General features: G+C 41.0%; 1 pseudogene; it reads left to right on the plus strand.

Moving 5' to 3' along the window:
* Positions 1-284: 284 nt before the first annotated feature.
* Positions 285-13,512, plus strand: LOC103733232 (annotated as a pseudogene).
* Positions 13,513-20,155: the final 6,643 nt, after the last annotated feature.

The following is a 20,155-nucleotide window of genomic DNA, read 5'->3' on the forward strand; positions in this document are numbered from 1 at the left end:
CACTTTCCCTGCGAACTCTTACCCGGCAGTGATTCCCTGAGGATCCCACCCACATCCCTGCTTCCCTTTTGGCGAAGGAAATTTCCCAGCATTTCTCTTCTGCATCTTGTTTTCTTACTTCCATTTAAATTTATCTTCTGGATTTTAGTCCCGAACATGTGGAAATTTGGGGCCTCAATTCCAGATGACTGGAATTGTAAAAAAATGTCCAAATTACTTAATTTCAATTCCTTGTTATGTCCCCAGTGCCTAGCAATAGGTTGATATGCCTTATGTATACCATTATGACGCAGAATACTGGAAGAATGCGATCGACCCAATGTATTTGTGATATGGAAAAGTTTCTAAAGTAACAGCAAGGTTCAGAACAACGACTGCAATATATTACTGTTTTGTTTAAAATATTCATGAGGGGCTAGAGCAATGGCTCAGCGGTTAAGAACCCTGGCTGCTCTTGCAGAGGACCCGGTTTCCCAGCACACTCGTAGCCGCTAACAACTGTTGGTAACTCCAGTTCCAGGGGATCCTATGCCCTTTTCTGACCTCCACCGGCATTGCACTACGTGGATGCACCCACCTACCTACATGCAAGCAATATACTCACACACGTAAAATACATAATGAAATATTAAAAATAAAAGTATTCATGAATAAATTTATGTACATTCATGTGCATATAAATACTGGGTTTCAAATGTGGAGGATGCAAGAGAAATGTAATAGGGTTAGACTTTTGACGGTTGATTGAGATTTTTTTCAAAATTATAGATTAGTAAATTGCAAAAACTAATACACAGAAGTCCCCCTAATTTTCACTCAGTTCCTTCCAGTAGTTTCATCTTATCTGAAACAGGAAATTGACATTGGTATAAAGTTCATATCATTTTGTTGGGTGCCAGTTTATGTGGCCACACCACTACAATCAAGAACACATCTATTCTTTCACCATAAAGATCTGGAAGACTTTTTCCACTGAATTTCTGGTGTTATTTGTAGGCACCATCTGCCAGGATTGCTTTATTTTTATATACTCATCTCTTTACTAGTAATATAACTTTTGTTATATTACTATGTTTCTTTTTTTTTTTTTTTTTGAGCCAGGGACTCAGGTAGCCCAGGCTGAACTCACTATATAACGGAGGATGACCTTGAACTCCCGATATTCCTGGTCTCCACCTCCCAAGTGCTGGGATTGCAGGTTTGCACCACTGGGCCTTGCAATTGTTAAATACATTTTGATGAATATATATTCATGTACTTATCACAATAAAAAGTTCCATCAGGGGCACTGGGGTTTGTAGCTAGCTTGTCTAGCACACAAAAGATCCTGGATTCCATCCCCAGCCTTGGGGTGGGAGGGTCCATCTTCCTTTTCTTCTGTAGTTTCCTTTCCCAGAGTATCATATGCATGGTAAGTATGTAGGCTTTGTGAGCTGCCGTTGCGTCTCAACATACTTAAGATTCCTCCAAGTTGTGTTTATCAATGATTCATCCCTTTGTGGGTGAGCAGAATTTATTATATGGCTATGTCACAATTTGTTTATCTGGTCAAGGAACATTTGAAACATTTCCCTTTTGGGACAGTTATAACAAAGAACTATAAATGTTTGTCTTTGGTTTTCATTTCTCAAGTGAATATACCACAGGTCTGTATTATATTTAATTAAATATTTGTTTATACTGAAGTCACATTTTGTGTGTGTACGTGTGTGCATATGTGTTTATATGTGTATGGCTGCACACGTGTGTGGGTGCCCTTGTATACCAGTGCATGTGAAGGTCAGAAAGAGCCTCACATGTAGTTCCATCTTATTTTTCTGAGACAGTTTTTCATTGGCGCGTGGCTTGTCCAGTTCTAGGCTGACTAGCCAGGTCCAGAAACCGGTCTCCACTTCCCCAGCACTGGAATTACAAGAGACCCCATCTCACTTTTTCTATGTGGTTCTGGAGATCAAACTCAAGTCTTCATGTGTGTGCTTACAAGCACTTTACTGAAGGAGCAATCTCCCAAGCCCCTGATGTCAGATTTTAAAATAAAATTTGTTTTTATTTTATTTTGATGCCTCAGCTTAAACTTCGGGCCTCTAGACTGCTAAACAGATGGTCTATTACAACCCTGATTTTATTTTTAATTGTCAAATATATGTATTAATGGGGTACAGTTGGTACATACGGAATGATCACATTAAAGCCATTGGCATCTGCCACCTCAATATGTTTGTAGAAGTGAAAACATTTACAATCCTCTTTTAGCTATTTGGAGACAGTACATTAACTGTTATCAACTTTGGAGGCAGTATAGCATCCCGCTTTTTCTGCCTATTAGCTGTAACTTTGTAGCTATTGACCAGCTTCTGCCCTTTTTAGGTCAGTCCTGTCAGTATCGCCTGATAAACACTGTTCTGCTTCCATGAGTTTGACTTTTTAAAAAAAGTTTCCACAGCCTGGTGTGGTGGCCCATGCCTTTAATCCCAGCACTCGGGAGGCAGAGGCAGGCAGATCTCTGTGAGTTGAAGGCCAGCCTGGTCTACATAGTGAGTTCCAGGACAGCTGGGGCTACAGGGAGACCCTGTTTCAAAAAGACAATATCTCATTTTTATTTAAAAAATTGTGTGTGTGTGTGGTTGTGTGTGTGTGGTTGTGTGTGTCCATTGCTGTAGGTGCTGGTGGAGGCCAGAAGAGGGTATCAGATCCTGTGAAACTGGAATTATTGGTGGTTGTGAGCCTCTAGATGTGGATGCTGAGAAGGAAACTAGTCTTCTGCAAGAGCAATAAGTGCTCTGAACTGCTGATCCATCTCTTCAGCCTCTCACCTCTCTTCTAATTGGAGTCTTCTATCCATTACTCACATGGTTTTCATAAAGTACCAATAAGAGCCTCAGTTTTTTCAGCCGTTATGAGGACTGGGAGGGATGACGTCCTTGAAATAGCCTAAGAACTGAATATCTGTTAACAGATTGTGTTATTAGGAGTATTGATGCATTTTTGTAGCTTTAAAAAGGAATAGAAGACAAAATATTTTTTACAATTCTTCAAATGTATAAACTTTTATTTTTTATTATATCTCATTGGGGGGGGGTAATTTTCCAAGCTTTTCTCTCTACATGGTCTTCAAGTTGTGCACTTACTAAAAACTCTCCTGTCTCTGACAAATTTCCTTCCCTTTCCAATCTTAAACTTCCAGCAGGAAGACACTGGTTACACTAAGGGTTCTTGCACCTGTTGGGTCAAGGACTTTATCATCACAACAATGTCACCTAATACTCAAGCTGTAGATTTACAAAGGAAATTCATGTTTTATTTTATACACATAAGAGCCCTGTGAGGTAGAAATAATTACATCCATTTTATAGATCCGGTTAAATGATTGATAAAACATTTAATATGTTTTAATTGAATTTGTGCGATTTTTATACAATATAGTTTGATGGTACTTAGATCCTCTCTCCTTTCTGCACCTCCCCCACTACCCCCTGCCCAATTTAATGTATAAAATAATGGCCTATAGAGTCTAATTTGTGTCCCCAAATGCCTTTCAGTGTGAGTTCATTCACTGGGCTCACCAAGAATCCTATCCCTGTAACACAGTCTCTCCCCCTCCCAGCAGATACCAAATACCAAAAGTTCCTCAGGTTAGGTTGGGATTTCTTACCCACTTCCCCATGTCTAGGCTGGGATTTTTGTCTGGTTTGAGCTTGCATGGGACTTGTGCATGCTGTCACCATTGCTGTGAGTTTGTATGAGTAACTGACCAGCTGTCTGAAAACGTGTTTGCTTGTGGTCATCCACACTCTCTGGCTCTTACAATCTCTCTGCCCCCTTTTCTGCAGTGATCCCTGAGCCTTGGGAGGCAGAGGTTTGAAATAGGTGTTCTTTTCGGGGATAAGTACTCTGAGGCCTCTTGTTCTCTGTGCATTGACTAATAGTGGATTTTTGTGTTAATCACCCTCTGCTGCATAAGGAAACTTCTCAGGTGAGAGTTAAGAGATGCAGTCATTGGGGCTGGAGAGATGCTCTGAGATGGCTCAGAGCACTGACTACTCTTGCAGAGGACCCAGGTTCGATTCCCAGCACATGGCAGCTTCAAACCGCCCTTAACTCCAGTTCCAGGGGAATCTAAAACCTTCTTCTGACCTCCATGGCATTGCACAACATGGGTGCACTCACATACATGCAGGCAATACACTCATACACATAAAAATAAAAATAACATATTTAAAAAAGATGCATTCATCCTGTGTGTAGAGGTTGCGTTGAAGCTGTGTCACTTAGGCTTAAGCATCTCACAGACACTTACTCTCTGTTTGATCTGGCTGGTAATACCTTTTCGGAACTCTAGGTTGATGCTGTTTCTACCCTGCAGAATAGAGCAGCACCAAAATAAGTTCTTTCAGAAATATTGGATCAGAAATTTAAAAGCCTAAATTTCTGGCTAGAACAGATTATGTACTCATGAAAATAAAAGTTTAATACAGAAGAGCACAAATAAACTAAAACAGATAAATGTGAGGTCTTTGGCATATTCTTTAAAAGTTTTCTACATAGGTAAATAAAAAACACATGAGCCCTCCACATACTTACATATTTTCCAGTATTACATATAAAATTCTAGTCTGCTTCTGTCAACATATCGGGGTATTTTTTTCTAACATAACAAAAAATTCTCTCTCCCTCCCCACCCCTTCTCTCTCTCTTTCCAGTACTAGATCTATACTTCAGGCAGTGTATGTGTTTTTCCACTGAACTCCATCCCCAGCCCCTTGTAGATGTTATTGCATAATGAGAAGAAGAGAAGGAAAGGGAGAGAGAGAGACAGGGAGAGGAGAGGAGAGAGAGAGAGAGTAAAAATGATCCTATTTTGTTTGTATCAGCTCTTACAAACAAGTGTTAGGCTTAGGAAAATCAGTGGTTTTTCTGTGAAGTGAGATTTCAGATCTCCACCCCTCTGTGAGTCATTGAGGAAGGGCTAATGTACCCTAGGTGAAGATAATCTGAGTTCTGAGTACTGAGAGTGAGTACTTTTCCTTTTTCTGAACAGGAGGTGACTGGAAAAGTACTGAGTTTCCAGAGCTCTGCTCTAACTGCAAGGATTCCTGGGGACAGGTTCAGCTAGTGTGATTCTCCTAAGAAAGCTGATAAAAATAGCTCCCCAGAAACCAAATTCTCACTCACTTCCTAGTTTATAAGATGGCAATTCCTCACTTCTCAGAGAAAGAGAGGAAATAATATTTACCTCTAATGTCATAAATGTGCTGTTCAGAATATACTTATTAGAATGCTTCAGTTTATGCCAATTACTTGTTCATCCATCTAATAAACATGCCGACAAAGTGCCAGGCCCTCAGCTCGCTGTTGACATCATTCTTGCCATGCTGGACGTCCATCCTTCTAAGTAAGACAGACATGAACAGAAATCACTTACTTACTGAATTAAGGAGATGTTCAAAATACATGAGAATATATAACTTTAGACCCATCTGGAGAGAAGAGTCTAGAAAATTATCTACCAAATGAGATGTAGTGAAAATAGAAGAGTTTATACCTTAGAAGAACATGAAATATATTGTCTCCTGTGTTTTATCCCTTTTAATACTACTTTCAGAATTATGAAAATATATTAATAATATTCCTAATAATATAATCTGTTAACATGTATTGGGTTTTTATTCTGTACCATAGTTGAGACAACAATATGATTAGATGATTTTGTGAACACTACCTGACTATTGAGTCTGAGTTATGAGCTTACAATTAAAAATTTTTAAATTAATTTTGTGTATATGATACAGGGGTGGATGAGTGCATGCCATGGTGTGTGTGTGTGTGTGTGTGTGTGTGTGTGTGTGTGTGTGTGTAGGTTAGGAATAAGTTTTCTTCTTTCACCATTTGAGTTGTATCGATTGAACTCAGATCACCAGGTTTTATCTTTATGTGCTGAGCCATCTTCGGCCCCCATAAGCCTACAATTTATTTGTTTTTATTGTCTTAAAAAATCAGCATATAGCCGGGCGTGGTGGCGCATGCCTTTAATCCCAGCACTTGGGAGGCAGAGGCAGGTGGATCTCTGTGAGTTCAAGGCCACCCTGGTCTACATAGCGAGTTCCAGGTCAGCTGGGGCTACAGGGAGACCCTGTCTCAAAAAGACCAAAAGAAATCTGCATATAGATCATGGATTTCATTATGATATTTGCATACATGAGTATTATTGTACATCATTCATATTTAACCTCCCCACTAACCTTTCTGGTCACCCCCTTCCCTCCGTCTCAGACCCCTAAATACTCCCCTACCTTCTTTCATGTCACATGTGTACAGTGTATGTATGTTTGTATGTGTATATTTAAAATTTAAATATAGATTCTGCATATGAGAAAAACATATTTGTCTTTCTGAGCCTAGCTTGCTTACTTTCACATCATAAATTCTTTTCTTCTTTATAGACAAATAATATTTCATTGTGCATATGCCACATGTTATTTATTCATTCATCTGTTGGTGAACATCTAGGCTGATTCTATATCTTGGCTGTTGTGAACAGGGATGCTTGGGTATCTTTGTTATATGCTGACTTAGATTCCTTCGGGTATATACCCAGATCCCATGTAGCCATAATGTAATTCCCACCAGGAATACATAAGCTCCTCCTGCCCAATATTCTCACCACCATTTTAAATTTGTTTTCTTGATGATAACCATTCTGACTGGGGTAAGATGGAATCTTCATGCACTTTTGATTTTTTGTATTTCCTTGATATAGCACTTATAATTTTAAAAGTTAGGAATATAGGACTGGCTAAATGACTCAGCAGGTAAGAGTGCTTGCTATCAAGTCTGATGAACTGAGTTTGAGCTCCAGAACCAACATGGTGGAAGGAGAGCATGGACATCTTAAAGTTGTCTTCTGACCTTACATGTGTGCTGTGGCATGCATGCACATGGCGGGGGTGGAGGGGCAGGGAGAGCAGATATGAATAAATTTTTTTAAAGTTAGAAATATGGTAATAACAAGTAATCCTTACAGAAGGCTTACTATGTATTAGGTATAAACTAACTCATTTAATTTTCAGTAAAAATCCTTGGAAGTAGGTATTATTATAATTTCCATTGTACTTGAGTTCAGCTACATAATGATTAAATACCTAGCTAGTCAAGATATATACACCTAGTGGCGGGAAATATTTTATTTTATTAAAATTTTTTTTTGTCTTTTTGAGACAGGGTGTCCCTGTAGCCCCAACTGGCCTAGAACTCGCCATGTAGACTAGGCTGACCGTGAACTCACAGAGATCTATCTGCTTCTGCCTCCTGAGTGCTGTGATTAAAGGCATGTGCACCACCATGCCCGGCTAAAATATTTTAGTTATTATTTTTATTTTATGTGCATCTGTGTATTGCCTGCATGTAAGTGCACCCATGTCATGCAATGCCTGAGGAGGTCAGAAGAGAGTGACAGATTCCCTGGAACTGGAGTTGTTAGCTGCCATGTGGGTGCTAGGAAGCGAACCTGGGTCCTCTGCAAGAACATCCAGTGCTCTCAACTGCTGAGTCATCTCTCCAGCCCCTACACACAATATTTCATACTATGCTACATATTAGCTATATATTGTATTTTTGTTCATTTACATATATTGTTTTACATGATTGTAAAACATGTAAATTGCATATTCCTAAAATTGTAGGATTCCCTCTTTTCTTTTCTCCTCTTTCCCCTTCCCTCTCTCCCTCCCACCCTCTTTTCCTTTTTTTTCTTTCTTCATATTAGACATTTCTAGAACCACTACCTAACTAATAAACAAACAGAAGATAGGTCCCTCAACAATTCCCTTCTAGCTACATCCTGTTCACAAACAAGTTAATGAAATTTTCAGATGACTAAAAGAAGACATGCCGCAAAACCCAGGAAAAGCCAAAGAAGTGTAAAACATTTAGCAAATATGACGGAGAATGACACTCAACTTGGAAAAAATTCAAGTACAGGTACTTGGGGAAAAGTTATTGGAAAGGAAACTTTTTATGGGGAGGGCAACACCTGGAAAATAGTAATGACAATAAAGACCCAAGGGTGATGCTAAACAGCAAATTAGCTACATGACTGCTGTGTAATATTGTGAGAAAAATAGGACACTGGCCTCTTGTCATAAAGCAGGGAGATAATGGCTCTTTCTGTTTGGCTGTGGTGACAGATAGCACCTGGGATGCTGGTTTTAGTTTTGGACACTTCATTAGGAGAACAGTGTCTATTAACATTTGGGAATTTGGAGGTAAGAAGAAAGAGCAATTAAAGGCATTTACTTCATATGACTCACCCATTTATATGAAATGAGACAGAGGGGAAAAGAAATGATGAAGCTCTGTACTTAGCATATATGGCTAAAAATATTTTAAAAAAGCTCTTCATTTCATATTCAGCATAGAATCAGTGATTAATGAACCAGAGATGAATTTTATACATTGTATTTTAGTCACAGTCACCCCCCATCGTCCCACCTCCCTGCTCACCCAACTTCATGTCTAGTTTTTTTTTTCAATTTATACATTTTAATCATATTTAGATCTCCTCTATATGCACTCCCTCATAGCCCACCCACAGGATTTCATGCATTTTGTCATATACATTAAAGCCTATTGAGCCAAGTTTGTATAGTCAGCTGTCTTGTGGTGTGAGTTCATCCACTGGATCCTGTTCAACCTGTCTAGCATCCCTTAAAGACGATCAACTCTCTTTCACCCAGCAGTGAGCAACTAAGGCTAAGGTTGTGGCTTGCTGCCCGTTTCCCCAGGTCTATACTGTTTTTTTTTAATCTCATTGAATTTTCATGGGTCTTGGGAATGCTGTCACCATTGCTGTAAGTTCATATGAGCAAGTTCCCAGGAGCCTGTAAGACTCTGTTGCCTTATGGTCATGCACCAATCCTTACTCTTACAATCTTTCTGCCCCCTCTTCCATAATGGTCCTTGAGCTGTGAGTGAGTGAGGTTTAATGTAAGAGTCCTGTCCAAGGACATGCACTCTGCTATCTCTTATTCTCTACACTTTGGCCAGTTGTGGCTTTCTGTGTTCATCACCCTCTGTTGCATGTGGAAGATTCGCAGATGAGAGTTGAGAGAAGCATTAGCATTCTCTCTACCACTTGTTCCACTATGTTCCGTGAGCCTTAGGTATAGAGGTTCCATTGCTGATGTGTCACTTGGGCTTCTCACAGACACTTATTCTCTGTGTGTGACCAGTGGCAGAGCTCTGTCTGTTGCAAAAGAAACTTCTTTGATGAGGGTGACTGGTATACTTGTATATAAGGATTTGGTGCCAAGATCTGCTAATGAGAGAGAACATACATTGTTTGTTCTTCTGAGTCTGTATTACTTCACCTGTGTCTTGTGTATAGTCATTCCTTTCTTCAGCCCTTTGTATTGCTTTGAGTATTCTTTGTAGGCTTGGTTTGGTGGAGATGAATTCTTTCAGCCTAGTCTTGTCATGGAAGATTTTTCTTTCCCCTTCAACTATGATAGACAGTGTTACCGGGTGAAGTATTCTGGGTTGGCATCTGTGATTATTTAGAACTGGGAATACTTTGGTCCAGGCTCTTCTGGCTTTCATAGTTTACACTGAAAAGTCAGCTGTAATTCTGTTGGGGTTTCCTTTATATGTGACTTGTTTTTCTCTTGTAGCTTTCAATGTTCCCTCTTTGTTCTGTGTATTAAACTGTTTTTACTATGGTATGCTATGGGAAGTTTCTGTTATGGTCCTGTCTATTTGGTGTTCTGTGTGCTTCTTGTATCTGTATAGGCATATCTTTCTTTAATTTAGGGAAAATTTCTTCTATAGTCCTGTGGAAGATCCAGTCAATGGTATTAATCTGGGATTCTTCTCCTTCCTCTCTGCCTATGATGCATAGATTTGGTGTTTTCATGGTGTCCCATACTTCCTGAATATTCCATTTCTGTGTTTAAAAGTTTTATTTGTAATCTTTGCCTGAGTGGTCCAATTCTTCAACTTTATTATTCCATCTTCATACTCCATTTTTCATTTCATTCATTCTGCTAGTGAGGCTTCTCCTGTCACTTAAAATTGGCTTATTGAGTTTTTCAATTTCTTCTTCATTTCAGCATGTTTTCAATATTTCTCTCTCTTTCGCGAATTCACTTTAAAAAAATATTTATTATTTTTATTTTATGTGTATGTGTGTATTGCCTGCATGTAGATAAGTGCACCAGTGTCATGCAGTGCTCACAGAAGACAGAAGAGGCTGTCAGATCCCCTGGAACTGGAGTTATGGACAGTTGTTAGCTGCCTTGTGGGTGCTGGGATTCAAACCCAGGTCTTCTGCAAGAACAGTCAGTGTTCTTAGCTGCTGAGCCATCTCTCCAGCCCCATGAATTTACTTTTCAAATCCTAAATTGTCTTTGTCATTTCACTCAGCCATATATTTATATTTTCTTGAGCTTCCATCAGAAGTTTGTCACTGTTCTCTTAGAGTTCTTGAGCTGTTTGTATGCTCTTTAAATTTGTTGATTTCTTTGATCATGTTTATGATTGTTCTTTTAAATTCTGTGTCCTGGGTTTCCTCTAGGAAATTTCCATTGTAGAACTCTTCTATAGGGCTGATAATGTTTGGTGGGGACTTATTATTTTGGTTTTTCATATTATTGTTGTTTTGTTGTGGTTTGGCATGTAGATTTCTTTTGTTGCTCGTGATTCTAGCATGAAACTCAAGCCTGCCTTTGTTAAGCTGAAGTTTGATTCTGTCTGTATTATTGATGTTGTTTAGTTGCTTTCTGATTGGGTATGAAAAATTAGTTGTCTGGGCTTCAGGTTCTCTTTTTTTGATTTTATGTTGGAGGGACCAATGGGATCCGGGCAGCCTACTCAGGAGCTCTCTAGGAAGGTGAAGGAACCCTGGCTACTTTGAAGGAACTCTGACTAGTTAGGCACACTCCTACAGCCTCAACAGGATGGGGCTACGGACCAAGGAGAGGGGATGGGAATAGAATGGGCTAGCCCTTACTAGCCAGCAGGAAAGTTCAAGCCCTGGCACAGTGGGAGGGACCAGAGAAGGTCCCAAAGCAGGGGGGATGTGTGTGGCAGGATTTGGGCAACTCACCCCCAGGGGCAAGTCAGGTACTCTAAAGCAGTCTCAGAGGGACAAGTCCAATGCCAAAGGAGAGGGGATGGGAACAGGAAGTGGTCTAGAAAGGTTCTTAAAACACAGACTTGATAATATTATTTATCTCTTCAAAAACTTCAATGGCTTACTGTGGCATTTAGAATAAATCTATCCTTGTGTCAGGGACTTAGAAGGTTCTGTTGAATGTGGCCTTTGCGTAAATCTTGACTTTAGCATCTACCACCCCACGCCCAAGCTTACCAATCTTCAGCCCTGCCAGCCTCCTTTCTGTTGCTAGAACACTCCAGGCTTCTTCCAGCCTTTGGTCTTTGTACTTACTACTTACTTCTCCAGCATCCTGCATTATTGACTCCTTCTCACCTTTCTTCCTTCAGTGACTCTCTTTTTTAAAAAATTTGTTTTACATACTGTATTTTTTAAATCATTTATTTAATAACCACGTGATTAGAAGAAGCATTTCATTACAGCTTTAACATATTGAGTAACACACTCCAGAGAAAGGATACATCTCTTTCAAAAATGGCTGTAAATTTTTACGTTCACAGTTGAATTAATACAGTTATACAATATTGTACTCAGTATAAACCCTATAAGATATAAAATTGAATGAGGTTTTAACCTTTATAAAAGATCTCCATTTCATTTAAAAATATACTGTTTCATACAGAAAAACTCATTTTTAATGCTACTAACACTTAGATGTTTGCACATGCTTCTTTAATCTCTATGTATCTGATTATTACTAGTCATAGTCGGTTACTATCTGAGATCCACCTGAGCATGGATATAAAATCATCTGGTAGATTTCAATGTAATGTGTTTCACCTCTACTAATTAACATGGACCAAATTTTTATGCTTCTTCCTCAAATATAACTCATTTTTTATTTGTTGAGGCACCCTCCCATAGTCTCCCTCCCGCCCCCAAGATTTGAAGTCTTAGATCTGAGCAGCACTTTCTGGTTCAGAATAAAATCATCAATGAGAAATAATTGTCTAAATAACTTTTTTTATATGGACTTTTGCCTAATGTCTGAGAAGTGTAATCCCTTGAACTCTTAAAGAAATATACTGATCACTTTACTCTTTGGTTACACTTTCCTTTTGAGTGTTTAAGACCATAGGGTTGGCCCAAATAAATCTATTTTTACACTTAAGGTCATTTGAAGATCTGTTCCTCAGGGGTCACATGGGTTTGGGAGGAGCTCCTGACTCCTTTCTTCTGCCAGTTCCATCTATGTGAAGATAAGTGAAAGGTCCTACTCAACCATGGCTGGCTTCACTTGGAAGCCTGGAGGAAATGTTTCCTCTGTGTTGACCCTCCTCTTTGTAGACTGGACACTGGTTCAAGTCCATTTGGTGGGGTCTCCATGGCCTCCTTGATCAAGAGGACAGGTGACTCACCATAGTTACAGGACATTTTGAGAGATGCTCATAGTCCCCTGGAGCTTAGTCAACCTACTTTGAGGCCTATACTAATTTGGTCAGAGGGATATAAAGGGCAGTTTTTGCCCCTTGCCTGCCTAGTGACTCTCTTTTTAAGTCTGTAGTCCCGGCTTCTGAGGACTTCATGGAGCGCACAGGACAGAGCAGCCTGAGGAGCCAGGATGATGATGTGAAAGCTATGGTGGGCAGCATAGCTTTGGTGGAGCAGTTGGCTACATGCAGTCCCTGGGGGTCTTTGGGGCCAAACCCCATCTCAGGCAGAGAAGAGATCCTGAGCCCAAGCCCAGCACATTGTGCCCTGTACCATCTTAGCTGCTTTCTGCTACTCTGACTGATGAAGTTTTCAAAATTGGGAATGTTGAGATTTCACAGATCACTATTGTGGGAATAATCAGACATGCAGAGAAGGCATTATTTACAAAATAGATGATATAACAGCTGTATCCATGCATGTTCGCCAGTGGGCTGACACAGATGATGCCAGTGGTGAAAAAACTGCATTTCCTCTAGACACATATGTGAAAGTGGCTGGCCACCTCAGAACAAAAAGAGCCTGGTAACCTTCAAGATTATTCCTCCGGAAGCTATGAATGAGTTCACTGCACATATTCTTGAAGTAGTCAATGCATTCATGATGCCGAGCAAATCTAGCAACCAGCCACCAACAGGGAGAACATCTCTCAGCAACCCAGGAATAAGTGATTCAGGAAACTTCAGTGGGAATAACTTCATGCCAGCAAATGGTCTCACTGTGGCCCCAAACCAGGTGCTGAATTCCATTAAGGCTTGCCCAAGACCTGAAGGATTGAACTTTCAGGATTGAAGAAACAGCTCCAACACAAGGCTGTAGCCTCAATCAAGCAAGTAGTAGATTTCCTGAGCAACGAGGGGCACATTTACTCTACTGTGGATGATGATGACTTTAAATCCACAGATGCAGAGTGATTGAGTCTCATTGGTGTGGAGATATTTCCAGCTGGACCTATTTTCAGACTCTGTTGTCTGCAGCTGTGCATTTGGCCTATGACTTGTAGAAAGGTTCCCTCTATAGAAGGTCCCAACTGAAACTCACTGCCCTTCTGTTTTGTTACTTAGAAGTTCAAAAGGAGAGAGACATTGACAAGGAAGTAAATCAGGGTGGGGTTTCTTAACAGAAGTTGGAAGTAAGACAGTGTGGACCCCAGGATGGAAAGGATGAAGGAGCACTACAGCACAGCAGAACTGTTTCCTGTTGATGATGAGCAGTACTGGGCCTGTGGGCAGACAGCCAAGGAGCTACCTCCTTCTGTCTAGTTTTTGTTTGTTTCCTACTTTAGATCTGTGGCTTTTTTTCTTTTTTGAGACAGGGTTTCCCCTGTAGCCCCAGCTGGCCTGGAACTCCCTGTGTGGACCAGGTTGGCCTCAAGTGCTGGGATTAAAGGTGTGTGCTACCATGATCAGCCTGTGGCTATATTTTCAGAATTGCACTTTCTTTACTTCCCCTTCCTGTGGCTGAAAGTGGGTTTATGTGAACATGAGGTTCTGGAGTGATAGTCTCACAGGGCAGAGGAGAAGAAACGTTACTGCATTTTGCATAAAATAAATGTATTCATGTTTAATAAAACCATTCTATTGAAGTTAAAAAATAAAGTCCCCAGTCCCATTCCATCATCCTGATTATGGTATTATCACAATGCCTAATTCTCAAGGTTACTTCTTTACTTTTCTCCATTAGAGTATAAAATCTAGCCGAGAAAAGATCTTTCCTGTCTTACTCATTCCTGATTCCAATACTTAGCATGTGGCGTAAGTTGATACAGATTGCATTCTTACAGTATTCCCAACCCTATTCAGTGGTTCTCATGAATCAACTCAGAAGACCTATGCAGTAGAACTATAATTATATCTGTCATAGGCAAGCTGTGGGGAAGCTCAAGGGCAAAGAGGCTAAGTTCTGTAACTAGCACATGATACACAGAAGATGAGTGCTAGTGCCATAGTTTATCGGGATAGTATGAGTTGTCCAGGGTCTGAGGAGCAGACAATGGAGCAAATGGTCCTCTGGAACTGGACTTATGGATGGGTGCTGGCGGGCATGTGGGTGCTGGGAACCGAATGGGAGGGGGTTCCTCTGCAAGAGCAACCAGTACTTTTAACTGCTGAGTCATCTCTCCAGCCCCTCCAAAGCCTTTCTGTCGGAGGCACCAGGTTGAAGCTGGTGCTGCTTTGCTCCTAGGGTCCCCTCTGTCATGCCTTGCTGGTGTGACAGGGTTTGGGCTGTGGGGCCAACTCTGAGGTCAGTGGTAGAGACACGTGCGGGGTGAATCCGGAGGGCAGCTAACCCCGCACCTAGCGGAACTCCCCACAGGCCATACGGTTTGATTTCCGGAACTTCCGGCAGGAATAGGAAAGCCTGGAGGGGGAGGGGGGTGGTTCCCGCTCAGGTCATCATTGGCAGCGCTCTCCTGCACGTGCTCTGTGTCTGCACTGACTTCCTGTGACTAGAACTGGCAGGCTTGACAATCAACAAAGCGGGGTGCCCTGAAGGAGGCCCCGGAGGAGAGCAGTCCCCAGGGCAGAACGACTGTGGTGGCCTGGCTAGGCTCTTCCACGAAGAAACTGAGGAAACCAAGAACTAGTACCCGAGGGCGTGAGAAAGCTCAGCCTCCAAGCAAGAGAGACTGAGGGCCCCCGAGGGCATCGCTTTCCTGTTCCAGCATGGGGGAAGCGCCTTGAGGTCCTCTGAGTGGAACCCTCAAGGACCAACGTCCTGGATGGAGGACAGAGAGTAGCAGGTGGCGTTTGAGCAGGTGGGTGAGTATCAGTCTCCTTTGAAGACTCCCAAGAGGGATAGATGTGGAAGTAGCATCCCAGGACATAGGGGCTGGTGCCTGAGAGCAATAGGGTTTCAGGTATGGGTGTGAAGATAGCAGGTTTCTACTTGCCACTTGGGAAGACCCAGTGACCTACTGGTTCCCTTTGCACCTGCCTTGCTGCAAGCAGGCCCTTTATGGAATTGAGGATAGAAGAAAGGGAAGGACTCAGCTGAGGGGCCTAGTTATAAACTGTTAATACAATCACCATGGAAATAACCACAGCTCTGGCAGTGAGTTGCCAAGCTTTTTTCCGCAGTCTGAGCACAGATTGAAATGAATTTTGTTTGCTTCCCTCATTCCATTCCTTCTACCTGTCCTTCCTGTTCCTCCAATTCCCCTTCTACTAGTGGCTGCTTTTCTCCTTCCCTCTGTCCTTCCACTAAACCAGTAATTCTCTTTTCCTTTTCCTCCTTCCTCCTTCTTCTTCCTCCTTCCCCCTTCCTCCTCCCTCCTCCTCCTTCCTCCTTCCTCCTCCCTCCTCCCTCCTCCTCCTCCTCCTCCCCCTCCTCTCCCCCCTTCCTCCTCCTCCCCCCCTTCCTCCTCCTCCTTCTTTTTAAGACAGGGTCTCCCTGTAAACCCAGCTGATCTGGTACTTGCTTTGTAGACCAGGCTGACCTGGGTCTCTGCCTCTGCCTCCTGGGTGCTGGGATTAAAGGCATGTACCACTGCACCTGGCTAGTTTATTTTATATGAGTGTCTACATGTGCGTGCATATGGAGGTCAGAGAACAACTTTCAAGAGTCAGTTCTCTCTCTCTACCTTGTGGGTCACAGGAATGGAACTCAGTCCATCAGGTGTGACAGTAAACATGCACCTTTAGCATCTTGCTGGGCCCTACCCAGGATTCTCTCTCTCTTTTTTTACTTTAGACAGGGTCTCCCTGTAGCCCCAGCCAGCCTGAAACTCCCTATGTAGACTGGACTGGCCTCAGTCTCACAGAGCTTCACCTGCCTCTGCCTCCCAAGTGCTGGGATTAAAGATGTGCGCCCCATACTCTGGTACTTTTTAAAAAAAGATTTATCTTATTATTTTAATTATGTGTACATGTATATGTCTGAGTGGTTTTGTGCACCCGAATGCCAGTGCCCATGGAGGCCAGAGGCTTTTGATCCCCAGGAGCTGGAGTTACAGACAGTTGTGAGCTGCTTAATAGGGGTGCTGGGAATCAAACTCAGGGTTCTTTTTTTTTTTTTTTTAAGAGCAATAATACATGCTTGTAACCACTGAGCCATCTCTCCAGCCCCCAAACCAGGAATTCTTAACACTGGAATTCTGGTGAGCTAGGTTGGAAATAACATGTTTAATACTGTATTAATACTTGAAATATATTGAGATATAATCTTACTCAGTAGCTTTGAACCCTTGGTCTCTCAAGGAATCCTTTTGCCTCAGCCTCCTAAGCAGCTGGGACTACTGGCATTCTGTACTGTGCCCAGCTTGTCACAAGTATCTCGAGGAAATGGCCAGGGGTCTGGGTCTCTCAGCTCTTATACAGCTGGCAAGACTAATGGTTTATTTTCCTTCTGACAAGTCTGGATTCTTGGCTTCAAGGTGCCTGTGTTGACAAATATCATAAAGAAAAATGTGGTAGTAGATGTTAGTATTAATCTCCAGGGTTTTCTCACTTGTCTACCTCATTTAAGGCTCTAAAAGCTTGTATCCCAAGTATCAATAGATTCTAGAAACTTCTACTTTACTTTTCTGAAGTTTTGACTTACCTTTAGATTTCAGAAAAAATGTCGTGGGGGAAGTTTATTTTGAGGTTTGTTATAGCTCCTGTTTTGTCTCTCCTGTCAGGTAAACACTTTCAAATGTTTTGTTTGTTCTCTAACCTATAGTAGTTTGGCCTAATTCCAGATCTCAGCAACCAGCTTGTATTAAGAAATAGCAAATGCTTTGAAAAACACCTATAAAGGGTTCTCTGCTCTCCAAAATTTTGTTTCTTATATTGCTTATTGATTTGCAGATTTTTGATGGCTTTAAGTATAATTTTTGCCATTTTTTCAGATTTAGCTCTAAGTGGTAATGTTTGTCTGCTTCAGACTATGGAAACAATAGTGTCCAGAGGTCTATGTTTTTTAGAAAAAGTCTTTTGGAAGACTATGTGAACAAGCTTTTGAAGTTCTATTCCCAGTAGAATAACATAAGTACTATCTTGGCCCACACCTAAAACTGGGAAATTATGTCAAATTGCCTTCCAATTTATTTTTACCTGAACCATCTTATTTGATCTTCATATTAGTTGTAGGATTTATTTATATCCCCATCTTACAGAAGAGGACAGATCTTTCATGAGGTGATTAAATTTGTTTCAAGGTTTTCAGTATTTAAGTCCTTAATTATACAACCAACCAATCATTTATCTGCTCTACCTTGCTGCATTATTATTGTTATTTATTATAAATAAGGTTTCCATTGGGTTCTTTAGCAAAACTGTGACTAAACTGTAGTTGTTTCTTGTTTAAACTAAAAATTTGAGTACCTTATTGTAAAGATTTTGGGAATTATATAAAAAAAGGTCTTTTTTTTGGTGTCCTTAGGAAATGCTTATTATGTAATTCACATCATATGATCTAGTGTACAGTACAGTGCTGCAGAGGGACCTGCAAGTAGCCCAGTGCTGGACACTTCCAGAGCATGAGCCTGGAACAGAAGAGGACTTAGAGCGACATGTAATCCTACTTCTTGGGAGTCAGAGGCAGAGGCATGGTGAACACAAGGCCAGGCCGAGGTGCAGAGAAAACTTTCCTGAATTCCCAACTAAAATGAATAAATAAGAGATATGCTAAAAGGGTGGGGCAAAACACAGACAGGACCCTTGTTTTGCATGCTAGTACCACAGAAAAAGGACATATAAGCTGGATTGGAAGTGTATAGAGATGTCAAAGCATATTCTTAAAAATATTTTATTATTTTTATTTTTATGTGTATGAGTATATTGGCTGCATGTAGGTAAGTGCACCCATGTCATGCAATGACTGCAGAGGGCAGAGGATGGCATTGGATTACCCTGGAACTGGAGTTACAGATGGTTGTTAAGTGCCATGTGGATGCTGGGATTTGAACCTGGGTCCTCTGCAAGAACAGCTAGTATTCTTAACTGCTGAGACATCTCTCCAGCCTCCCAAAGCATGTTCTTAATATGCTTGATGCCTTGTGTTCAATACACACACACATACATATGTGCACTTACATACATGTAGGTAATACATTCATATACATAAAATACAAAATAATCATAATAAAATATTTTTTAAAAAGATTGAGGAAGAAATCTGACCCTGGTTTGGATTTGAGTGTTAGTCTTGTCCATCAGTGTTGGACTTGTACATGAGTTTGCCCAGGCATTTGTCCAAGGATGTTGGCTAAGCTTGGAAAGACACAGGAATAACCAGGGGTTGGGCTGAGAGAGTAAGATAATACCTTCATCTGTAGGGCCTGTTTTGCACTTATGTTCCTTTCTTTTCTGTCTTCTAATTGGTTATAATCTGGGACTGAGGTTTTAATTGCTATATTATTGATTAAAATGTAATGTTCTGCTTTTGTGATTTTTAGTAATTCTGTGCCTGTATACTGTTTAAAATTGGTTTAAGAGTTAAAAATACAACACTTTTCCCTTGTCTGTGTTTTCTTTTTAAAATTGACAGCTGTAAAAACAAAGTTGTTTTTTCACTTGAGCACGATTCTTAATTGACTACATTCTTTACTTTTTTCTTCAATATTTTTATTGAATCTTTGAGAATTTCCTACAATATATTTTGATCATACCCTCTCCTATCTGCACTCCCTTACTACCCCTGCCCAATTTCATGTCTTCTATTATTATTTCTTCAGGCCTATTGGGTCTAATTTGTGTCCCCAAATGCCCTTTGATGTGAGTCCATCCCCTGAAGCCTGGCCAACCTACTCAGCATGACACCCTTAAAGAAAATTGACTCTCCCTCTCCAAGCAGCTATCAGTTGTTAATAATTCCTCAGCTAGAGTTGGGGCTTCTTACCCACCTCCTCTCCCTTCAGGTTGGAAGTTTGTCTAGCTTGAACTTGTGTAGGTCTTGTACACGTTGTCACAACTGCTGTGAGTTCATATGAGTAACTGCCCTGTTGTCTGGAAAAAACTGTTTCCTTTTAGTCATCCACCACCTCTGGCTCTTACAATCTTTCCACCCCTGTTTCACAGTGATCTCTGAGCCTTGGCAGAGAAGCAAGAGTTTGATCTAGGTGTCTTTTTTTTTTTTTTTTTTTTTTCCCTTTTTGGTCTTTTTGAGACAGGATCTTACCTGTAGCCCCAGCTAGCCTGGAACTCACTATATAGACCACGCTGGCCTTGAACTCAGAGAGATCTGCCTGCTTCTGCCTCCAGGAGTGCTGGGATTAAAGGTGTGTGCCACCATGGCCGGCTGATTCAGGGCTCAGCACTTTGCAGTCTTTTATTCTCTGCATGGTGACCAGCTGTGAGTCTCTGTGTGAGTCTGTGCTGCACATAGTTTATCTGGTGAGAGTTGAGAGATGCACTAATCTATACAAATAACTCTCCACTTTTATAAAAGTTCAAAATCTTTCTCTTCCTTTCCCCAAGACTTATTTTAGGACTGGGTAAATAATCTTCAATTTTTTTTCTTTTTTGATGGTTCTGGGGATTGAAATGTCTGAATCATATCTTCAACTTCAGTTTCAGAAAAGTGCTTAAAGTGTATTTTAAGCCACAACTTACCCAAATTCGTATTTTATAGGAC

This window comes from Nannospalax galili, unplaced genomic scaffold (assembly GCF_000622305.1).
Source record: "Nannospalax galili isolate Female #2095 unplaced genomic scaffold, S.galili_v1.0 scaffold875, whole genome shotgun sequence".
In the NCBI taxonomy this organism is placed as follows: Eukaryota; Metazoa; Chordata; class Mammalia; order Rodentia; family Spalacidae; genus Nannospalax; species Nannospalax galili.